Source organism: Megachile rotundata, chromosome 14 (genome assembly GCF_050947335.1).
Source record: "Megachile rotundata isolate GNS110a chromosome 14, iyMegRotu1, whole genome shotgun sequence".
NCBI classification, from domain to species: Eukaryota; Metazoa; Arthropoda; class Insecta; order Hymenoptera; family Megachilidae; genus Megachile; species Megachile rotundata.
Window position 1 is genome coordinate 12,996,847 of NC_134996.1, and position 25,354 is coordinate 13,022,200.

Genomic DNA, 25,354 nt, shown 5'->3' on the forward strand with positions numbered 1-25,354 from the left:
ATACTCCAAGACTATGTTCGTGGATACGATATCTACGATTCGATCAAACTAATTAATCGGCGATTAAACGGTTCTCCAGTGAAAGAAAATCTGCGCGAAGTGTAGTACATTTTAAACGAACAATGTCGAAAGGTAAATCTGTAGACTTTGCCATTACTTATTTACTTTTTCCAATACGGTGCTCTCCGTGCCATATCGTAACTTCTACTATTCCACTTCTTTCTTCTTTTTTAACAAGGGAGCAGAATTTTCCATTAGAAGAATCAAATTCTTATTCCTTTTACTCCGTGCAACTTACTTCTAAAGTCTCAGCTGGAATAACAATGAACTGTAACGCTTTCCCGTGCTCAATCGAAAGGTAAGTTTTTTTTATGGAACGGAAAACTTTTGCGCTCAAAATGTACCCGGGAGATGTAACGGTCCACTTCGATTCAATTACTCGAAAGTTTAAATAAAAAAAAATTGTCGGAAAATACGGGCCAGAAACGGCGGCCAATGGGAACCGCGAACGATAACGAACAAAATTCGAGGGAATTTCGTAGCGGCACGTACCCCGTTAATTATCGTAATTACGTTTTATCGACAACGAGATGGCACATTGAGCGGAAATTATTGTCTCACTTTTTGCGACCCCGTTATATCTGTTAATCCCTTGTGAAAATTACTCGAACACATAATTCGATCGATTTAAAGCCGGATATCATACGAGCACAGATGTCTCTTCCGTGTTCGTAGGAGCTGTCGCACGCAGGCCACACTTTGAATTACGACCTACGAAATAAACACGGGGTAGTTTTACCTCCTGGTAAATCTAATGCAATTCCGTCGCTAAATCCAAGTTCTGAATCTGTAAAATAAAATCACGCGGTATTGTAGCATCGGTAATTGTCAACGCGAAATGTCGCTTTGGATTTGGAAATTTGAAAGTACTTTCTGTGATATTCGCGATAGAATTTCCGCTTCAGATGTGCTGGTAGAGCGATATAACGTAGAAAGATAAGAGAAATATATTCAGATAATGGAGAAAAGTATACCCCTGGCGATACATTTCATTTCGGCTCGATATCTCAATTGGTTTCCCAGATACTGAGCTTTAAAGTTGTCATTTAAAATGTAGAGGGCGCCGGGTTTTAGTGGGAAAAACGAACCCGGAAGCGCCGTGACCCACTTTTTCCTGCAAATGCGTACATCTAGTAGTAGAAATACTTGAAAGATGATTCATCATCTGTCAGTGGCTTTTCATCATGGGGTCAGTGACTGCGAGAGATGACCTCTAACATTCTCACTTTAAACAGGGATTATTATATGAGTTATTTAAATAAAATAGAAATTGATTTTTTAAAATAAATAAATTGTAGGTGACTCAGAAGTCTATGTTTAATGATCAAACTAAATGTGACTTCATTAAAGTTTATAATAAAACGTTCACTTTTTGAGAAACGAACATGTCTGAGCACAGGTCTGTGCAACATTGTATTTAGGTGTAAACGTGTTCTTCATTGACTCTGAAGATTAAGGCCTTCTAAACACAGTGACTAGATAGATTTATTTTTGTACCTCAAAATGAAAATTCCAGAGAGAGAAGGGTCACAGAATCTTGGATCTAACTGTATTTTAAACAGCAAGATTTACGAGGTACCTTCGGTAAAATCGATTTAATAGCCGAGGGTAATAATACCTCAAAGTTTGCGTAGTATTACTGCAGTTCGTTAACTAGTTTAGATGGCAGTGCCATAAATATGGTCACGTAACGTTATATGCGTATCTTAATTGGCAATTTTATTACAAGAATCGCGTGGTGTAAATCAAAATTTTAGTTTTTTAAACAAATTTTGTACTAAAAATTTGAGTTAAATTGATCGTAGCTGAAGTACAAGTGCGTCAAGAGTGCGTCATGAGTGCGTCATGAGTACATGAGTGTGACATTAGTGTGTGATGAGTGTGTCATAAGTACATGAGTGTGTCATGAGTGTGTCACGAGTACATGAGTGCGACATGAGTGTGTGATGAGTGCATCATGAATGTGTCATGAGTACATGAGTGCGACATGAGTGTGTGATGAGTGCGTCACGAGTACATGAGTGTGACATGAGTGTGTGATGAGTGTGTCATGAGTACATGAGTGCGACATGAGTGTGTGATGAGTGCGTCATGAGTGTGTCATGAGTACATGAGTGCGACATGAGTGTGTGATGAGTGCGTCATGAGTGTGTCATAAGTACATGAGTGCGTTATGAGTGTGTCATAAGTACATGAGAGCGACATGAGTGTATGATAAGTGCGTCAGGAGTGCGTCATGAGTGTGTGATGAAGTCCGATTAGGAAGAAGTCTGATGGCGAAATTATGGAAAGGAGAAAAATATTCAAGAAATGCAAAGTAACACAGTTCAGTCCGCTATTACCTTCCTTTCCAATCTATAATCTTCCACTTTCCATTTTGCTCCGATCCTCAATTTATTCTCTCTAAAACCGCTATATCGTGCCTATTCTCTTACCCCTCATTTCCAACGTTCCATTTCCCGCTTCCAGATTTTCCATCTCGATTCTCTACATTCGATCCCCAAACCGCTTGTTCCTCTAGCCGTTCTTCAAATTGCCCACTCTCGCCACATCCATTCCTGAGACCGCTCGCACGACCATTCTTTCCTTATTTTTCAATCTTCTGTTTGCCCATCTCCGATCTCCGATCCTCACCGTTCGAAATGACGCGACCGGCGGAATTATCTTCTCGACACGATTTTCGATCGTGCATTGAAACCCATCGGAAAAGTAATGCGTGCGCGCTGACGCTCCGCTCGAAACCGCCATAACAATTCGGTCAGATACAGTGGTTAACGCGTAACACACCGAGCGATTAAACCGGTGTATATAACGCGCGATGCTGTTACCACGCATGACAAGGGTCAAACGGAAACGCAACATTTGCTATCAACCGGTGTATCGCGTGTACGCGACCAGCTCGTTGACGATTAAAGTCGATAGTCGAAAGCTTATCAAATGCAGCCTCGAATGTAAACGAACGCAATCTTGATCGTTTGCAGTCGTATGGAAAATGAATCTCGATACCGATTCGATTGCGTTCATTTGACTGATAGCTCGGCGCAGGCTGTTAATTGCTATCAAAGTTCTCTTATAAAGCGTTTGACATCAAACTTCGATGCTAAGTTCGAAAGCTGTTAAATATCTGCTACTTGTATTTTGAAGTTTCATACTTTACGACATGTTTAATTATTTAACGTCGGACAAAGAGTTTCCCTTGAATAGAGAGTCCGCGAAAATAAAAGGGAAAAGATCGAAGGTCGAGCAGATGACCCTGTCAGATAGAGTCCTTCGGTACAAGCGGACAATATCGTCCAGGTGCAGAGCGTTGCATGTAACAAAGTAGGGTGCAGTATAGAACGCGGGATTACAATGTCGATACGATAGTTGAAATCGACCAGCATACTGCAAATACGGTGCAAGGAGCCGGGTTTTACTGACCGTGGACTTTCGATGGAAAATTTATTCTTGCCGAATGTTCTTTCGACCGTTTTCGAGCGACTAATGGATTGACAGCCCCTGCAATAAACGTTGTTTAATTACAAAAAAGTATTTCATCAAGCAAACGTACGGAAGTAATTCCCGCATAAATTTCCTGAGAATTGTTGAATAAACAGAAGTTTAATTACCTTTTTATTTCAATGTTTGCGATGAAATTTACCTTTCGCTTCGTTAAACGCGAGTGTATTTTTTCACGGCCGGTGCAAGCAATTGCACCGAGTAAATTGAAAATATGAAACCACGGGAATTTGTTTTTCTGCGATTATCACGGGCGAGCGATACTCCACGGTCACTCTTATGTAACAGACACGATTCGAATGATTGTCGAACGCTGTTAGAAAATCTCGGACAGATATTTTTTTCCTGGAATCAATATTTCAGACCGCTGCCATCGGAACTTCTATTTTATATACTCATAAAACTTGGCGAGCGATCGATTCGAGAATGTCGCCACTAAATTTCCGAGAAATATTACGCGTCTGGCAAGGAGATTATTAAAAAATTCCGGAGGCTCGTACCACTTTTCTCCCGCATGATTTGCTTCCATTTTCCGCGGTACGTGCCGGTAAAATACAACAAAAATTTTAGGAAAATGATACAAATATTTGCAATCACTATTGATTTTTGTTAGGATTCAGTTTGATCTGAAATGATCGCTGAGTACTCGGTTTAGTGACTGTTCTGTTTAACTTTTGATGGGGCTCACTGGTGACGCACTCATGTACTCATGACACACTCATGACGCACTCATCACACACTCATGTAGCACTCATGTACTCATGACGCACTCAGGACGCACTCATGTACTTATGACACACTCATGACGCACTCATGTCGCTGTCATGTACTTATGACACACTCATGACGCACTCATCACACACTCATGTAGCACTCATGTACTTATAACGCACTCATGACGCACTCATGTACTTATGACACACTCATGACGCACTCATCACACACTCATGTTGCACTCATGTACTCATGACGCACTCAGGACGCACTCATGTACTTATGACACACTAATGACGCACTCATCACACACTCATGTCGCACTCATGTACTCATGACATACTCATGACGCACTTAGGACGCACTCATGTACTTATGACACACTCATGACGCACTCATCACACACTCATGTCGCTTTCATGTACTCATGACACATTCATCACACACTCATGTCACACTCATCTATTCATGACGCACTCATGACGTACTCATTACGCACTCGTACTTCAGCTACAATCAATTTTACTCAAATTTTTAATACACAATGTGGTCTTCAAGCCCCATAATTTTCATAGACTGTATGATAAATTGTAACATTGTAGCCATGATTAATACTGACAAACCCAGGAAATAAATCATAAGACAAGAAGTTAAATTTAAGGGGTTGCAAATGTTGGATGAACCGCATGAGTCGTAACATTTTTTAGGATCCTCCCTGAAAGTTGAGATCCATAAAATGTTTCTAACATGGTCCGCGAACCGGGGTCAGACTGGCAGTAGTATTACTGCAACCACGTATGTATACAACGTTTGTAATCGGATCCCGGGGAGAATAACTTCGTTATCCGAGGCGGGAAGTCAGCTTGCTGGATGGGAACTGTCTGCTTCCGGATGCAGACTTCCAATTCCATTTCCTGACAGCGTCGCCGCCCTATCTTCGCCCCGAATGACGCGCAAATGGATTTTTAAATCGCTTCGCGAAACAGTCGACCACCGAGTTTCTTATCGCGGCAACCAGCGACTTCGCCCGCGAATTCGGAGCTGAACACGTCTCCGAGTTTGGGGAAATTTACGAGTTTCGTGGTATAATTACTGAACGATTTTTGTACAAATCCTGGACTGGAGACTTCTTCAACTTATTTGCAAATTGATCATGTTTTTGAAATGATTAAATATTAGATATATCTACAGAATAAATTGGACATACGTCGAGTCGAATGTTTTATAAAAATAAAACGTCTGTTATTCCCTGTTCGACTTCGCACCACATCCTTTATGCGAACGATAAATATTTGAAGCCATAGGAACGTCGTTCGATAAATATGCAAAAATAACAGTCTGTTTCCGATTTTTATCGTATTTATTCGTGTTCCGTTTGAGGTATAAATAAACTATCAAAGGGAGCACAAACGAGCGTTTATTGCGCTCTGTCGGAACCCGTTCGTTCGTGGCGCACAATTCTATCGAAATCTTTTCGATTATCTCCGACAGCAAGACATCGCTACAAGAGAATGGAATAGCGCTTATTTTAAATGCATCGAGATATTGAGAAACTTATTCCGGTTTCGTGACACGGCCCGATATTTGATTTTCTGCCGAGCGACGATAACAATTACAGTTTCGCCTCGATAGCGTAGCTTCTTCGAATCCTCAAAATAACACGGAACGATAAATGAACCGATAAGAATGACGTTCCTACTGAAACGAAACATTTTAATCGAAATTCCTGCGGTAATGGATGTTTTCTGAACAACGTCGGAACCGCAGAAATGGATTCTTCATAAATAATTCTGATTTTAATCAAGATTCCAAGCGAAATTGATATTTTCTAAATAACTCCAGTTTGAAACATTCGTCAACTAGTAAATATATTGGATCCACATAATAATTACGATCATACAAAATATCTTTCGGTTCTGAAGTTTCTACCGTTTACTGCTTAAATACGCGTCAGAACGTGGGAGCATAATACGCGAAAATTGCAGGTTGTAGAATCGCAGCATGTGTGTCTACACGAGTTTTAAACGCTTGGAAACACGTGGAGTTACACCGTCTGAAATTGCAATTTGTAGAATTACAAAGCGACAAACGGTTAGAATTCCCGACCCTTCAAATCAAAGAGTCTAATTGGAAAGTGTAAAAAACCCGCAGGCACTCTGGCAATTATTAATTTTTTCCTCCAGATCGTTTGAAGGCACTCGAAATCCAGCGTCAGCGTTCGCGATCAATGGCGCGGGCAACCCTTTGGGAGAAATTATGTTTGCCAACGGGTAATTGAAGAGGTAGGAAGAAATATCGAGTGTCGGTCGATGGAGAACAACCGGTGTACGTTTATCGGATCCTAGCACACCCTTTCAGCCCGTCGAGATCCTTGCTTATTTTTCATGCTTTTTATCATCCCCTTGCTCATCAACGAGAGGCTAAAGCGGTCTCGTATCAGCGTCACAGCCTAGAATCTCTTCTCTGCTCGCGAGGGGTTGTAAACTCACGGTGAAACGAGGCAAAGGGTGTTTTCCAAGGGTGGCATGCCCGCGTGGCTGTCGCCAACGCGACACTGCGTTCTTTGTGGAGGACGCGAATGCAACCGCGTAAAGTTCGCGATATTGCGAGATGCGGGAAATAAAAACCAACTATACCGGGAACGTTTTTCTAATGACTCGATCCCCTTCGAGGTTTTTTCAACTCGATTGACGCGCTGTATTTCTATGCGAATTTCACCCTCGCTTTTTGCGATCTTCGTAATGGAAGAATTTTTTTCGATGTTCCAAGTTTGAGAGCTCCGCACATAGAAAGGTGCTCGAACGAAAATCGTACGAGGGGGTGAAAATGGAACCGACCACGGCTAACTCGATTCCATGGCCGCGGTAACTGCATTATTTCAGCACATTTCTAGTCATTTTCCTGTTCCGACGTGGACGTTAATGGTTCGTCTCCTCGACCCAGAAATGGCCACTTTCAACCCTGCAGTTTTTAGGGAATCTTGGGATTCTGGGGACGATTCGCTCTATTTTTCTCGCGGATAGCCTGACACTTTACAACAGTTCTTTTAAATTTTGTATCTCTGAAAATTTCTAAAATAGGGTAGTCCATCAAACTACTTAAACCCTTTGTACTCGAAAATGCTTTTTCTATTGCCAGCATAAGTGAAAAATTTTGACGTACTTTTCTATTATTGATTGCCACCATGTTCCACTATGTTTATACATCACAATAGATTTAAAAAATATATAAAATTGTATTAAGCTGAATATGTACCCTTTTTTTTGCAAAGTGTTAATATGCAAAATATCCTCTTGAAGGAGACTGTCTACTGATTTAAGGGAAGTCTAATCCTCAATTACGTGTAACGCGAACTTGCAAGTTAATGTTCCGCGATCGTGAAGCGGAACAACTGTCGGGACCGGTATTCGATACGGACTAATTTCGTTTTCCAACGCAATCCGCGGTACGCGGTTGAACGTGCATGGAATGCACCTCCTTCCGGCATTCTGTAATGGAAATAAAGGAAAACGCCGGAGGGAATTTCGAAATGAAACTTCACGCACGGTCAGAACGTCGAGAATGAGAGAGGTGTCGGTTGCCAGATATAACTGTCCCGAACAGATGGCCTGATTTTCCAGCATGTTGGAGCAAAAAAAAGGAGCAAAGGAAAAGTCCTAGGAAGAAGAGGAAGGAGGGAGCTGGCGTAGCAAGAATCTCCTGCGGTTAAACTGAAGGGATTAGTTTCAAGGAGGAAGTGTTCGAGGAGACAAATGTCCTTTGACATTTTCCGCTCGAGCCACGGTATAAGCACTCCCAACAGTGTTTTTCACTGACAAAAACATGGTTGTAAGGAACGCCTCTCCATGGATGTTTCAGGATTTCTTGCATGAGAATTATGTTCCCTTTGTCCGAATTAGAGCGGCTAAGAAGATTGGGGTGGCTCGCGATCCTTCAACGGTCTCGAATTCCATTTCTCTGTTTCTTTGTCGCATCATTCAATTATTCTTACTGAAGTTTACCTCGCGTTTTGATACTCGTATAAAATGAAATACGAGAGAAACTTTTTCTCCTATTTTTCTACGACGTCCACATCCTTAATTTTTTACGACAGCAAAGGTGTCCAGAAATTGGGAAACCTTCCACGGGCAAAGCAAACACTCGTGCAAAGGAAGCTTTTAATTAAACGGGTCTTTTAAAACAGCCGAGGAATCTTTCCATTGAAAGCGAAGAAACAAATTCCGTGTGTTTGCCAACGGGTAGAATTTTCCTGCTGGTCGAATTAATTCAATTACTGTTGTCCGGAGATTTCCAGCTCGTCCTAAATCCGTTTCCATCGATCCGTTTCGCGGCATCGGCTCGTTCCAATTCGCGAAAATTACCGGCATTCCAAACACGCGGAAACATCGTTCCTTGTTCGTAGAATTACATTCAGAAGGGTCAATTCAAGTTCCTTTTGATCAAACGACCATTGTTCCGCCTCGTCTTTATCGCGTTATAAAAGTTCAAAGGGCTCTTCTCGGAACGCACGCTCGATGGCGGGAAGAGAGAAAAAAAATTTTTCATCGTCCGTACGACGAGTCAATGCTCCCTTTCTCCTCGCAAAGTTTCTACACGTCGGCTGCTTTGGTCGGAAAATAACCGTTTCTCTTTTCAGTTATTCCTTTATTCCGTCCTATCCGCGCCCAAAGACGGGAATCATACCTCGCCAAGCGTATTTTACCTTTATACCGCTGGTAACGAAAGATATATTCGGTCTGAGAATCGGAGAATGGAAGTCGGTAAAATCCGCGAGCGAGAGCGTTAAAGTAGTGAAACTCAACCAACGGCCAGACAAGGTCTGGGATCGAGCATGTGTACTTCTAAATCGGAATCAATTCCATATCAAAATTTAGCTCAAAGTATATTTCATCTTCAGAAACAGGTGATCTGCTTCAGATCCTATTAATATTTGTATGCTTCTATTACTTGTAATATCTGTTCTGTCATTTGTTATTTACTGTCCTGTTATTTCTGTTTACATCAAAATTTTTAAGTTTTAAATGTCATGTATGTCATGTGTGCCATGTATATGTGTTACGTATGTCATGTATGTATGTCATGTATGTCATGTGTGTGATGTATGTATGTCATGTATATCATGTGTGTGATGTATGTATGTCATGTATGTTTAAATGTCATGTATGTATGTCATGTATGTCATGTATGTCATGTGTGTGATGTATGTATTGTCATGTATGTTTAAATGTCATGTATGTATGTTATGTATGTTTAACTGTCATGTATATATGTCATGTATGTATGTCATGTATGTTTAAATGTCATGCATGTATGTCATGTATGTTTAAATGTCATGTACGTATGTCATGTATGTTTAAATGTCATGTATGTATGTCATGTATGTTTAAATGTCACGTATGTATATCATGATGGAACTTCATTAGAATTTAAACAGACCCTTAGAAGATGTTAAGCAAGAAGAGAAGACATGTTGACACACGTGAACCTGAGATTAAAACCGCACACACGAGTTATATCTGAAGAGAAGCGTGTTCCGGAAAAGTTGAACGATAGCGAAGTGAATGGAGAATTTCTGAAGTACTTATAAAGGAACACTTGTTTTGTTCTACTTCAAAATACTCTTTCGTATCGCTTTGATTCGAGTACGCGAGAGTACAGGCTCTTTTTTGAAAAGATCGCAAGCCGCGTACAAAGTACGATTGCATCACTCGTAACTGGAGAATATCAAGTGAAGGGTTGACGGGTAAAACCGAGGGAACAAACAGACACGTCGCGGCGGTACAATCGAGCAAAGGGCTGACGCTTTTAAGTAGTAAAGTACGATTAAGTGGTACAATCGAAGGTCGGCTATTCAGGCAGCAGAGTCAACAGACGCGGTAAAACACAATCGCACGATCCTGAGAAATTTAATCCAAAGTTACGACGTAGCGAAACTCAATCGGAAAGCCGACGGGATGAAATGCTGAAGTTGGGGCAATTGGTCATTGCGTCGGAACGACAAAGGGTTCTCACCGAAAGCTAATGCGTTAAAATAATGAAGCTCGGAGCCAAAGGGTTCGAGCGGCACGCTGGATACGTTCAAGTACACCTCGATTGAAGTTCGAACCAATGTTACATTCTAACGACGTAAATTTAAATTAGCGGTTAATGAAAGCTTGAGGAATTAATTTATTATGCGTCCTATGTAAACTTGTTCGTTACAATAGCTGTATACCCTCATGTTCTATTACTTCCCTGCAGGGTGTTTATGTTTTCATATTACAAATCTAATTATCTTCTTGGCATACATTTTAAGCATGATAGAATTTCAAATTTTTCAGTCCCTCTTAAGTCTAAATCTCGCAATAATTCAATAGAAAAAAAAAATTCTATCAGGTCTCTTAAAGTCATAATACCAACTGGGTTCATCAATGAACTTATTGAAGCATGGGTATAATTGCACATGTGAATGAAAGGATCAAACGAGTGTTTCCATAACTCCAGCCGCTTTCATAGATCGTTTCCCGGTCAGCAAGCGGGTTTCAGCTCTTTGGAGCAGCTCGAAGTCGTACTCGCGTGCGGGTACTCGCGATTCCACTTGTTCACTGGTGGTTCTGTGCTTGACTCTGAAATACGGTGCACCACACCCATTCGCCAGCGCCGGGTTACTATTGTCCAGGTCGGTTTCGCGCGTGTCGCGAGAAATCGTCGCGGCGGACAGTTCTCCAGGAAGCGGAGAACCGATTCGGCGCGGTGCTCGCGAGATTTACGGCGCGAAATCGCGCGACAAAAGCGAGCCAAACGGTCGCTCGGTTAAATCGAACTCGCCGAACACGCATTGCTCGGCCAAAACTTTTACGGCGGTCCCTTAAGTACTCGAAACGCTTGCCAACACGGTACAACGGCCACCGTTTCTCCTCCCTCTTAAAAGGGGCAGGAAATGCCGCTGGAAGATGGAGTCGGGAAAGCGCAAGACAAAGTGCAAAGCGACGAAGATGCTGGGGAGAGCTTTCCCGAAATTCTCAGAAAGTGAAAAACAAGGAAGTCGGATACCAATCAAGCTTTTCCTACTGCAAAGATTAATTCATTCACAAATGTATAAACTAAATACTCAAATCTTAATAATCCTGTTGAACGTTCAGGTCTTTAATTTGCCTAAATTCCAAAGGTCCATAAGTCAGAAAATTTACAGCCGATTATCTTAAGTCAAGGTAGAAATAATCGGTCGATACGAAAGACTTTATCGAAAAAGTTTGATAATCGCATTTCGAGAACAATAAAGGTAAACGATCTCTTCTAACAAACAGATCAACAAGAATCCTTTGATGCTTCTGTAATGTAGTTTTTCTAATTGGAATGGATGCAAGAGTTAAGCAACGAGAGACTAATTAATGAACGGGAATTCACCGTTTTGATTCGAGTACATTATTGCCGATCGAACGAGGGAATAATTGATTCATTTTTCTCAAAGCGAATGCAGAGATCACAGGTTAATGAAACAATCTTGGCAAGTATTTAACGCGACCGTGATTAATTGCCGTATGCTCCGATATAATTTCACGAACTATTTGCGATCGCGATACGTCGTTTTGGATATTTTTGAATTTCCTGCTGTGGAACTTAATACGAGTCTCGGATGCGTTGGATCTGAGCCAAAAAGGACCGATTGCCGTTGCCAAAGATACTCCCGCCTGAAAATTGGAAGGCTGGAACTTATCGTTTTATTTACATCGACGGTTTCGTTTCAACGAGCATTATTCAGATTCTTTGTTACATCGCCGAGTCCTGACAACGCGACGAAAACGGATAGACCCTGTGAAAACGGGAATTTATTTTGATGTCGAGATGCAACAGATTCTGGGTTTGTTCAGACATGGATTTATTGTAAGCTCAGTTCTACAAAGATATATACGACGTCCCGTGAATTTGTCAACTCTTTGAGGCACACATTTTTTATTGAATATATCTTTTTACCACCCCTGATATATTACGGTCGTTTATCACGAAATAATTGAAAAATATGATTAAACGCAGACGAAAAACACCTTAGAGCTTCGCACAATTTATAGCATATCATCGCTGTGAAACAGCAAATTAGGATGAAATTATTCAAATGTCTCTTTAGACCACTTTATATATCCATTCGATTAATCAAGAAATCAGACCAGACTGTCAAAACGAATCGCACAGTATTTCGCAAAAGGACTACGCCGAGAAATCCGTTATAACGCCATTAAATTAATCATCCGATCCAATAAAGTAGTCATTTATTTCCGTGGTAGACATTAAGCCAATAAGTCTTTTATCAGCGTGACAATGAATTAAAATTTACGAGCGGCCGGGTGAAAAAAATCAATTACTCGGTCATCAAATGTTACCTCTGTTATTTCGAATAAAAAAGGACCGTTTCCCCCTCTGAATACGAATGGGTCTCCTCCCGCGACAAAGAAAGCCATAAATTTGGGGCTACGTAGACCGGTTGTCGCGTATCGTGGACGAGCCTCGTGAAACCTGGATTTTCTTTTGTGCCCGTGACAGCATATATCAGTAAATAAGTGGCTGACGTGACCGACCCGCGTCTTCCTTCAACGAAACAGGATCAAATCGGGCGAAATACGAGGCACGTATGTCGAGGGACGTTGCTAGAGTGTTCCCTGGCGTGACTTCTTTTGTGAAAAGGGAGAAATTCGACTTTGCCTCAGGCGTACGCGTTAGAATTTCTATGCGGCTGCCACGTACGGCAACCTAACGACGAATCGATCGCAAATGTTTCCATATGTGCAGAAAAACGAAACACGCGACTCCCTTTTTAGTCTAATTATTCTGCAGATTGCATATAATACGATCATTAATAATGTATTAACCCCTTGCGCTATTCTGACGAGTCTCATTAGTGATGCAGTCATGACGCATTTGATTGACGCACCTGACTGACGCATCTGACTGACGCATCTGTCTGACGCACCTGTCTGACGCACCTGACTGACATACCTAACTGACTTACTTGATCAATGCACCTGACTGACGCACCTAATTGACGCACCTGACTGACACACCTGACTGCTGCACCTGATTGATCCACTTAACTGACACATCTAATTGACGCACCTGACTGACGCACCTGACTGACTCACTTGACTGACGCACCTAACTGACTCACTTGACTGATGCACCTAACTGACTTACTTGACTGACGCACCTCATTGACGCAATTGACTGACACAGTTGACTGGTGCACCTGATTGATACACTTAACTGACGCACCTGACTGACGCACCTAACTGACTCACTTGACTGACGCACCTAATTGACGCAATTGACTGACACACTCGACTGGTGCACCTGATTGATGCATCTAATTGACGCACCTGTCTGACGCACTTGACTGACACACTTGACTGATGCACCTAATTGACGCAACTGACTGACACATCTGACTGGTGCACCTGATTGATGCACTTAACTGACGCATCTAATTGACGCACCTGACTGATACCTCTAATTGACGCACCTGACTGATACCTCTAATTGACGCACCTGACTGACACACCTGATTGATGCATTTAATTGACACACCTATCTGACGCACTTGACTGACGCACCTAACTGACTCACTTGACTGACGCACCTAATTAACGCAACTGACTGACACACCTGACTGGTGCATCTGATTGATGCACTTAACTGACGCATCTGACTGACGCACCTAACTGACTCACTTGACTGACGCACCTAACTGACTCACTTGACTGACGCACCCGACAGACGCACCTAACAAATAAATCAAAGTGCAAGAACGTTCCAAACGAAGTTGCGAGCAAGCGTACGTTAAATGATTAATGACGTAACGTGTAACAATAAATGTCCACTAACAGGGCGTCAGTTAACGAGTTAACAAACTAAAACCGCGTCCATAAGTACACGTCGATCACCGATAGCGGAGAAAAACTTCCGAAGCCCGGCTGAAACAAGGGAGATCCGCCCCCCGACACCGGTCTCCTCACTGCCCGAGAGATCGATATTCCAGCGACTGTATTCCAGGGCGAAATCGAGGAAACTTACTTGCGTTCGCAGCGGAGGACGGTGAAAAACGGAAAGCATCCAGCTGCAGTTGAACGGGGTAGAAAAAGGCTGGATGGGGACCGCGCTGATTGATCGACCAGGTATCCGGAGACGTTTCAGGATGATAGATCGGCCTCCGTCTTTGACACGATCACCGATTCCCATGGTTTTCTCGTCTGTTCGATCAACCTGACCAATCTGCGACTGCTTCGTTTCATCGTCGCGACAACCCTCGTTTGCATTATCTTTTAGCGTTGAGATGGCAAGAGCGCTTGAAAGAGAACTGCGAAAAGATGTCAGGGAAATGGCGGACCGGAGAAAACGTGAATGAGTCTGCTGGTACTGGTGAATCATTGTTTCCGGTCGCACGATTTCAACGCCCTTTTAGCCAGCCTACACCCTCTGTTTGGACGGGGTTGCAACGGGACAGCGCACACAAGTTCGGAATTCGAGAGACTCGAGCTGCACTGGTCGGTGATAAACGAGCTGTGATGAATGAGCGACACGCGTGCGAGCATGTTTTGGGTGTTGAGGAACGCTCGATCGCTGGGGCTGACCCGGGTCAGTATTATCGTTTCCGTTTGCTCTTTCAGGGAGCCGATAAACGAGACTTGAAAACTGATAATGTGGCAAGGAGATAAAAATGCTCTACTATAGGTGGATCGAAAATGGAGAACAAATAGTTGCCTCTGTTGGGAAAATTTTGAGAGAAGTAGAATCCTGAATAAAGGGTGCAATCATAGAAACTTCCTATCGATTATGAATATTATTTCCAGTCATTTGAAGACAATATCGTCCATTATTTCGACTATATATGAAGGAAAAAGACGCAACTGTCAGGGAACATTAGTGTTTCCATTTGTTTCGTGAAGAAGTGGTCTCGGTGTCTATGGCGGTGAGAATTGGAAATTGATGCTTTGCTTGCGCACAGACAATGCAATTTTGCAGCAGAAAAGTGTGAATGGAAGAAAATAGAACGCTCTTCCTTTTCATATCTTGATGGCACAAGGGATGATTCTGAAATAGGGACGAAGGGAGAACAAGGGGAAAAAGAACCTTTTAGGAGCGTTTCTTCTGTTGCTGGTAAAAATACCGCTTTTTTGATGACGCACAGAATGACTCTGCAATGGACAAGCACGAGGGAAACGGCAGAAAAGGAGAAACCATTTTACGAAATCCTTTCTAGTTATTGGAAATATTCTCTTGGTAGAATAGCGGTTCTCACAGAAATTGGCATTAAGATCTTTTCAAGAGAAGATCTTTCTTAATTTATTGGTTTAAACTTTTAAGAAATTTGGCGTTAAAATAATGCATGTACAACGTTCTTATACGAGAAAGGTTTCATATTTTACGAGCACCTGTATACACAAAATTATTCAGAATTTTCGATTCACAGAACCCTCTTCCTTTTTCCAGCCGAGTGGAATCAAGTTTCGCCGCGAGGCGTTGAGAAGAGTAATCTTTCAGGGGTGTCAAAATCAATTTCCTCGCCACTTATTACGTAGAGGATCCAACTGAAGTGTCCATCGCTTATTTACGCGAGAAGCAGGGTTAGTAAGCGATATTCCCAGGTCTGTGGAGGGAGTCTTCTTGCAATTTTATACATCCCTCCACTGTCTGGCGAAGAGCGTTCAACCGTCCTTCGGCCACGATAGAGCCCTCTTCAACCCCTGGCTCACGTCCGCTTCCCGTCACCCTCGTCATTGTTCTTTTTTTCAATTTTCGCGCCGACCCATCGGGCGACCAGCTTTTTTCCACCGTCGTGTCGCCATTTTCTGCTCGTTTTTTGCATGCTAGCGCCGTATGGCTGAACGTTTTCACCGTCGCCTCGAGGGTGGAAAAGTTTCGGGGATGCCGACGATCTTTCCTGATTAATTTCGAGCACTTTGAAGTCCGCGACGGGAAAGAGGGACTAATATTCCGCCGATGCTGCAATGGCAAGGAAACTCGCTACCCCTACATAGGCAATTTTAATTGCAGGAGAAAGCAATCCTGCTTTGAGGATCTTTTCCCCCGTCGAAATGTCGGCAAAGAGTGGATTACGATACGCTATGATATTCTGATGAATAAATATTGATCTTAATTACATGCCGGATAGCAGCTACTTTGAGTTTCGGACGATGCAATATTCGATTACTTCGCAATAATTAATTGGACGCGTTCCGTTTATATCAAAAATTGCTTTCAGCGAATCGTTTGTGGACAACGTCAACTTACTCACCCTACAAAGTTTTCCGCGAATTTTCAGCAATTTAATTTAATTAATGAGGTCATTACCGCGTGAAAGCATCCACCATGAAATTCTGTCTCGCTTTGCCGTTCCCATAAACGAGTATCGCGACAAAAATATGTATTATCCCCGTGTCCAACCCCCTCTAAAATCCGGGGTCGCGTTTCAATTGAACAACCCTTTACGCGATGCACACAACACCGCGACACGTTGCGTGAATGCACAGTCTGGCCGGTGCTCTTTTTCACCGGACAATCCGGGACGCAATTGTTTTATGCGTGCGACATGCCCTGGTCAGAGGGTGGACATTTGCATAGGTGGTCCGTCGGGCGTCGAATAAACGGCACCGACAAATTCTACGACCCCATGCGTTATTCCGTTCAGCCTGGACGCCAGTTCTTTGTATGCCCACCCTTGTCTGACTATAAACTGTGATATTATACTTCGCCACCAAAAACGTTTGTACACGTCCATCGTCGCGGTGAAATTCATTTTATACACATGATTTAAATAGTATCATCAACACATGCAGCGACAACTGTGTTTGTTACGCCGCTAATACGCTGTTTAAAATAATAACGTGCTTTGGTATCTTGTAAACTGAAATGTCCTTTTTATGAACATTTATGGCCATTAAATATGATGGTCATTAAATTATAAACTTAATAAAGAGACTACGAAATTTCTGTTTGAGAGAGACGATAATATTTTTGAGGAATGAAAATTTTTTTAACTTGTGGAGTTGAAGAATCTATTAGTGAAAAATGAAAGAATAATGGAACTTGAGGTTAAAAATACAGCTCTACAATGAATCAATATTCCCATTTTGCAATCACCCTAACAACTAAAGCTTGTAATCCCTAGGCACCCCTACCTGACCGCAATTCGCAACCTTTCAACTAATTAAACTTACTCTGACCGCTAAACGAACGTTCTGCAACGATTCCGATAATGATCCCCCTAGCAGTCGACGTCGAGCCAGTCAGGGGTTAACATACCCTTGTTGATGCGAGTGCAAACTTGAGGGATTGTCGTTTAAGCGGGTTAAGTGTAACGAGGTTTCGAGCAGCCCCTCGAAGAAATTTAATTATCAGCCAAGGGAAACAATAACGAGTCGTTCTCATTAAGGGTGGTGCATCAAGGGTGAAACCAGGTACCTCAACCGTCTTATCTTTCTGTCAGAATTACCTGTCGTTAAATTAATTAACCGGAATGCGATGAAATATGATATTCGGGAAGCTACCCTAATGGTGAAGTTCAAACTAACGAAATGGTATTGCACTGTTATGAAACCCTAAATCTCCCAAAAGTTTCCGAAAATCGAAAATGATCATTACGCTAAGAGGCGCCCTTAATTAATCTTCAAATTAAGGAAATAGCGTTCTCTATGATTAGTTTTCGACAAGAGTCGCATTTTCTCGGTGAGCAGGAAACTTTCTGAAGGAAGTTTGAGACATTGAGATTAATGGACGAAATCGAGGATTGACCTTAATTAATTCGCCACCAGTGCACGTGTTTAAGATGATTCGAAGCGGAAGGCCAGCCGGACGAAAAGAACCGACAGGGTGGCTTATGAATGCAACGCGGTTAAACGCGCCGCCGCGACAAAAGTACCGTGTCCAGCGTGAATTATAGCGCCATTAGGGTGAAAATGATTGCTTCCAACCTCGAGTATCCGGCCAAGGTGTAATTAAGAGCTGCCGTTCGAGGTGTCGAGCTTGATGAACGAAAGGATGGAGATTCGCGAAGGACACGCGTGATTGATTGCTGCGTACTCGAAACGGAAATCTCTGCCTTATTTGTCACTCTAATTAAATTTTCATGTGGTTTAGTTTCATTAACTTCCCACGTGTTTTTTCGTCCGGCAATTTCAAAGAGAAACATGGGTTCGATTCTTTTTTAATTTCATTATTGATCACTAATTAATTAGAGAAGTTCTCTTTGGATGCACTCAGAATAATTGTTTCATTGATGGTGGTTCACGGGGGTATTCGAACAATCGCTACACCGAGATCGCGTGCTGGAGACCATTCGTTCTCTGAATTTCTTGGCCTATTCTGCTCGAATGAAAGAGGAAAGTATGGGGACGAGACTGAAGGAAGAAAAATAGCGACGTGCAGGATGTCGCTGCAAAAACGAACAACGCGATTTTGTGCTTTGATTATTCCATGACGTCAACAGCGATATGAAAAAATAAATTTGATATACGAAAGCTGTTATTTGATACTCGTTGACTTTGACGCATCCTTTGTAGTCACCCGTGTTACAAAAATTGCCCTCAAGATCTTTATTGACAGTATCGGAGACGACAGACAATAACAAATTGACGACACGTCAGAAACAAGCTTTGACACAAACTTCCACCAAAGGAAAATGTGAAACAGAGTAGCAAAAATTGCTTTTACTAATTCATATTCAATTTACACGATGAAAACAGTTCGATTTATAACCTAACTCAGGGAAAAAGATCTACGAGCAAAACAGAATTCCAGGAATTTTCCGCCGGCCGATATAACTCTTCGGATCGCTGATACCAGCACGCTTTTACTACGGTGTCGTTTAATCAAAACGTCGAACCCTTTTTCGCCCATATGTTCCGAGCCGAGCCAAGTGGCCGTCGAAAACCTTCGCGACTTCGGACAATTCCACGAAAGTTCAGTTTTAGGTAATCGAAAGGCATCGCATAAAAGGGCTCGATGACATTCTATTCCAGCCGCTCGTAATTCAACCGTGCTTCCGGCCTCTGTTCGCGGAAACTTCTCCAACTTGGATTAGCGATTCAATTTCGTCCCGGTGGTAAATCACCCTCGAAATCGTTTTTTAATCGGGACAACGTGTAACCAGAGCGACGAATACCGGTTAGACTTTTTCATTTCCTTTCGTCCTTTCTGCTGCGGTAAAGAATGGTGTTTATTGATGAAGTTTTAAAGCTCGTGCAATAACAGTAATCGCCATATAGTGCACGAAGAAATATAAGGAATATAGCAGAAATAAAACGCGTGTCCAATTAGAGGCGTGTCAGATTTCAACGCGTGTCGAATGCGATGCGTGTCAGATTTCAACGCGTGTCGAGTGCGATGAGTATCAGATTTCAACGCATGTCAATACTACGCGTGTCAGGTTTCAATGTCTGTTGAGGACAAGGGTGTCAGATTACAAAACCTATCGAATTTCAACGTTGGTCGAATGCGACACGTGTCGAATTACAACGCGTATCGGATTACAATGCGTCATAACACAACATGTATCGAATACGCGTGTTACGTAACACGTGTAGATCTACATCGCAGTAGAACACTGCCAGATACTACATCGCAGCAGTGCCAGAACAGATGTTCGTAGATTTACGCTTTGATTGGAATTGTGATCTGAATTTGACTAATTACAGAAAGAATAAAAAGAGACTTTCGTTATAAATGAAGGTATATCTGATTATCACAGTTTGAAGGAAATTGATCGTAATTATTGCAAGTAGTTCCCTTTCTCGTACGTCGAACTGCGCAGAGTTAGATACGATTCGAATTATTCAGTGTACTTCGTTTAAAGTTCGCCAGTCACTTCAGTCACTTTAGTTTCTAAGAGTTCAAAACTTGATCCCATGCGAACGAAACGTTTGAATGTGTGAAACTTTGACGAAGTTAAACGAAATTCAACATGTTTCTTTATTCAGCGAGTTGAATTTACACAATTTGTTAAAAAGCCTCCGGTATCTCGACATGAAATAAACAAATATTTGAAAATCCAATTAAGTGTCTACTTTGAGGAATGAGTCTTTCAGAAGTACACAGAAAAAGTCTTCATTCGATTCTGCCGGAGGTAAGAAAATAATCTTGGTATTTTTCATCCAACTTGCAATAAGGCAATAAAGCTACGATGCGAAGATAATTCAGAAGTTAATAAATTGAAGAATGTTCAGTGAAACCTGGCTAAATAATTTCCTTCGCGATCGACAAAAGAGATCAGAGATCATTCTTCGTCAAAGGTATCCACGTGAAATATCGTCTGTCAGACGCCTCGAGGTGACTGCGTCGCCTCGTTAGCTCGCGAAGATGTCGTTTTAATTAATCACGCCGCAAAGGAGCGTCGTGCACGCGTCCCCCAACGCGCGAATCCTTAATGAGAGAAAAAAGGAAGGGGTGCAGCCGGGAGGAAAAGAGACATCAAAGATCTCTCCAGCTGGCAGCGAATGAACGGTTGGCTCGCACTTGGAATACGAATTACGTTTCACAAAGGAACATCATCCTTATCGTCTTCTCCTTCTTAACTTTCCTCTCCTCCACTCTTCTGATCTTGCTTTTGCGCGAGTACTCGCGTGCGTTCAGAAGATAACTGAATACTGAGAGAAAGAGAATCCACGTGTTACTTCATATTGCATTCGCAACTTCTTAGCTCCCGGCTCTTATCCTCCAGCTACGTGCTGGGCAGATTTTTGAGGTTGCTCCACTTTTACAAAATGTTACGTTACATAATTCTTCCCGACAAATTCTGTACAAGAAGGTTAATTTTGTCCTCGAGTCATTCGCCGATGCTCTTCGAAATCTCTTTAACCAGCACTTGAAGGTTCTCGTCTGTAATCTAAGACCGCTTCGACGTAACTAATCTTCTTCGAGGGGAAAAATACTGGAGTTTAATATTAATTTCTCTGAGGCCAGAATTTATTTCATTAAACCAGACCTTTAGCAAACTTAACAGAATACACCTTTCAATTATGGGTTGAAACGTCGGTAAAGTTATTCCGTAGATAACAACCCTTGAACCGGTCAATAGCAAGGAAAACTCTGATAGTCGATGGTCCACTTAGGTGTACGGGTTGCACAACGATATCGTGAACGACAGCCGAGAATTATCGCGGCGATTTAATCCGCCAAGTAAAGTGAACCGGTAATTACGAGCTGCTTGTTTCTCGACCAAAACGATCGATATTGCCGTCGCTCAGCTTTTTTCATACGCCGTTTACGAATTCCAAGATTTATTACTCGGTGCACATATGTTAAATCTTGCACACTTTCTGTTAGAAATTTTTGGAAAATTATCAAAGTTAGGAACTGTTAGATGATATCGAAACTCCTGAATTTTTTGAGACTTCAAATGTTTTAATTTCTCAAGTTCTTAGATTTCTGAATTTGGAACAGTACATTGTAAAATGTCCAAATTCAAAGTCATCTTAGCCCCTTTCTCCATAATTGAATCGCGTCCCATCTCACCGTAGGGTGGTTTTTGCCCGGTTTTCCATCAGTGGGTAGAATAAACCTTCACTCACAGGACGTAGCAGGCTGTAGGAGCATTTTCCCCGCGTATCCGCGCAAAAAGGTGCGCGGTGAGCAAGAAACCGCGTGGCAAATACAAATGGTGCTTGATCATCGGCGAGCATTAAGCGGATCCCGGATCAGCGATATAAAGGGACGTTCCTGACGGAACAGGAAAAGCCACTTTATCCCTCGTTCGCCCTGAACGAACAAATAATTTCACGGACCGCGAGTCCCGTTTCGACGAAAGAACTTCCCGAAGAAGTATATCAAGTTGAAACAAATTCTCGGGAAAGTTGCGGATTCGATTATTAGTCGGTGGCTGAGAAAACTTGCCACCTTCTCTCCTCGTTCGATCGCGAGCCACCGAAGATTGCGAGCTCGCCCGTGTGATTGTGATCCCTTCTTTTGCACCTTTTTGCCCGCAGCAAGGAAAGTTCGTGAACGACGAGTTCCCCGTGCATCGAACTTTCTTACGGCCACGATCTTGGCTTCCATTAGTCTGAAAATTTCGAATGCGATACCGAGAAAACAATGAACTCGTCGCGGCGAGTGGCTTTCAATGTCGGCGACGCTAGGCGACGCCGTTTCAGAAGGATCGTTCGAACGTCACGCGACGAGCCACGTAGTTCGAGGGGATCGTTAACGCGACACGTCGACGGATATTCTGGAGCGGTGAATAACTTGGCTAAGGAAGCCGGGAATCGCTCCCAGATCCGACTTTGAATCGTAAATGCGGCGTTAAGCTTCGAGCCGAGGGTTCGTTAAGCTCGATTTTCTTTGATTTCGAATTCTCTGTGGCCGAGAACATTCAGCCGCGTGAAAATTTCACGGGAATACGATCTTTCGGGGTTTATAGTCTTTCTCCATAAATTCATGATAAATGCCAACGAAGTTTTTTACTGCAATGTCATTTTTCTCAACTTTTTATCAAATTTACACCTACAAGCTTTATTCCTGAACATTTGTCCACTGCCATGTCAATTAAATAACTTCCTAAACAGCACCCTCTATCTTGCACATCATAAAATTATACCGTAAGTCAAAATGACCTTGACACGACTTTGGTATGACCTTCAAATCATAACTTTGAATCAATCAACATTGACGTCAATACAGAGATTCATTAAGACCTTGACACGACTTTGGTATCACCTTCAGATCATACACTTTGAATCAATCAACATTGACGTCAATACAGAGATTCATTCAATTAACATTCAAAAGATTCTCAAACTCACAGTCTTTTCAAGAGGATATATTAAACTGACACCAGCAAAAGCAAAACAGCCTTTGAAAAGACATGTCACATAGCAAAAGGTGTATGCACATTGCTGAATAAAAAATGAAACAAATCCCAGAAGAGTATCCAAAGTTGCACCCCTTTCAAATGTAGCAACATCAGACTTTCCCTTTCCAACCAAGGCGATCGATCGATCGTTAACCCCGGTGTATGTGTGATGCTCGAGCGTGCATGAAGTTCTTCTGATGATTGCTTACAAGGACCGTCGAAAGAGCCCTTGGCATTCTCGTTGTCTAGGATACCACTTAGACGCCGGCTCCTTTCGAGTCTTCCTTTTGTGATGCAATGGCGTGCTTGTCTCGCGTTTAAACGGGTTACTTCGTAACACTACTTTGCAAAACTCGCATCAACTAGACGCTAATTGCAAACATTTCTGTATGCTCTCTTCCCGCAATCGAGTTAGTAATTTTTGCAGCTTAGGCAAGTTTGGAAAGATCAATAGTTGTTTTAATTGGAAATTTGCAATTGTTAGACCCACGGGTACACAGTTTGAAGAAATATAAGCTATGTGAAGGGTTCCTAATTTTCCTGAGGCATTCATAGAGTGACAGTATCGCTCTGATTTCAATAAGACATATCGATTTCGGGCGAACAGACGTCTCGATTGGTCAACAAGATGTCTAACAACCACGGGACGTCTCTGATGTCCGAAGATCATCGGGTTGCAAACACGCGTAGCCCATTGACAACCTACTAAACACGTGTAATGCTTCAGCGGCACCTTCCCGACACCTGATAGAGGCAATTCGCGGGTCGAATAATCCTATTCATTGTCAACAACAATGTTGTCAACCCTTCACAGGCTGTCACACGGAAGCAATCAATTCAGCAATCTCAAAATTTAGCCATTTGCGACTTTAAACTCTCTACATGATACTTTGATTTTGGCAGATAATATGTGAATGACCAAATTATGTCAGATTTGATATGTCTTATTTGTGTTAAAGGGAAGTGGGTATAAATAAAGGAGCATCAAAGGAACGGTTTACATGGGCAAGGTGGAAACGTCGAACGTCGTGATGTGTATACGCAATATGTATCCCTCCTACGGTGAGTCTTCTTTCAACCCCCTCGCAGCAACCCTCAGGCTTTCCCTGCACGTTTTCATTTCTCTCACGCTGCGTGCACCGAACAGCGAGAGGAACGCTTTCAATAATAGTACATCATTGCATTTTCTCCGCGAAATGGGAAATTTTACTTTTCCTCGCGTCTACGGCTCACCCCCTGTTGGGGCCACGTTTTTCTTACACCCTCTCCCGGGCCGGAAATTGAACGGCAAAGGGAACGGGAACGTTGCGACGTTTTCCAACAAGATACGTGTACACGTTCGCGCGTCTCCGACAGCACAGAGGGTCGGAAAATAGGGGTGAAGTCGGCGAAAAAAGTGACACGACCGAATCGTCGAGGCAGAAGTTTAAATTGCCGGCTAAATTTTTGGGAACTACGTTCATTTGTTAGACGAGAAATATCGTAAAGTTTACTTTTACGAGTTAAAATTACTGTTACGGTTATGGTGGTGAATTTAGTCGTTTTTAGAATGGAAATTTTATGCCTCGCAATAACAACGTCGTTTCTGACGAATATGTTCGATAGCTGGTTTTATTTGTATCGATCATGTTTACCGTGTATCATTCACGAGGGGAGTGTAACAGGAAGGCAACATCAATAAATTGTTTTAGTGTTCAATATCGACGTGTGTACCTAAGCGGCGTTTGTTCCCGATAGTTTTGTTTATCGAGCCTTCCGTGATTTTCTATTCGTTTATAATTTCCTGCCAATTAACGTTCTGTTTACGTTCATGAAAACGTATGAGTAATTATACGAAGTAATGAAAGATATGTTAATCGATTTCCGTGGTATATTGCGACCCTATTTTTCAACATAGAAAATATAGAATTAACTCTTCGAGGCGATCAATCAGCGGTATTAAAGTTTCTATCGATATGCAGATTCCAGTGAACGAAACAATAAAGGGTTAAAAGTATTTTTAGGTAGAATAGAAACGCTGACACAATGGAAATTGCCAGCGGTAATAAAATATCTCATAAATCATCCCTTCTTCCCGTCCGACGCAATACCGCAGTCTCCCCACTTCGTAATTAAGTGGAACGAGTCAATACAACTTCCAACAACCGTACCTGACATGTTAATTTCGATGCGTTATTAGTGCGGATATTTATTCGTGGGATGTGCAAAAAATACACGGTGCGGTGTAAGAAATCGATACGAAACCAGAGCGAAATACGGAGAATAAAATGTTGA

The 25,354-nt window shown here is 42.2% G+C and overlaps 1 protein-coding gene across 2 annotated transcripts in view; it reads right to left on the reverse strand.

Moving 5' to 3' along the window:
• NLG-4 (neuroligin 4) overlaps positions 1–25,354 on the reverse strand; it is a 281,147-nt gene that overhangs the window by 177,126 nt on the left and 78,667 nt on the right. The gene's annotated exons all lie outside the window — the stretch shown is intronic.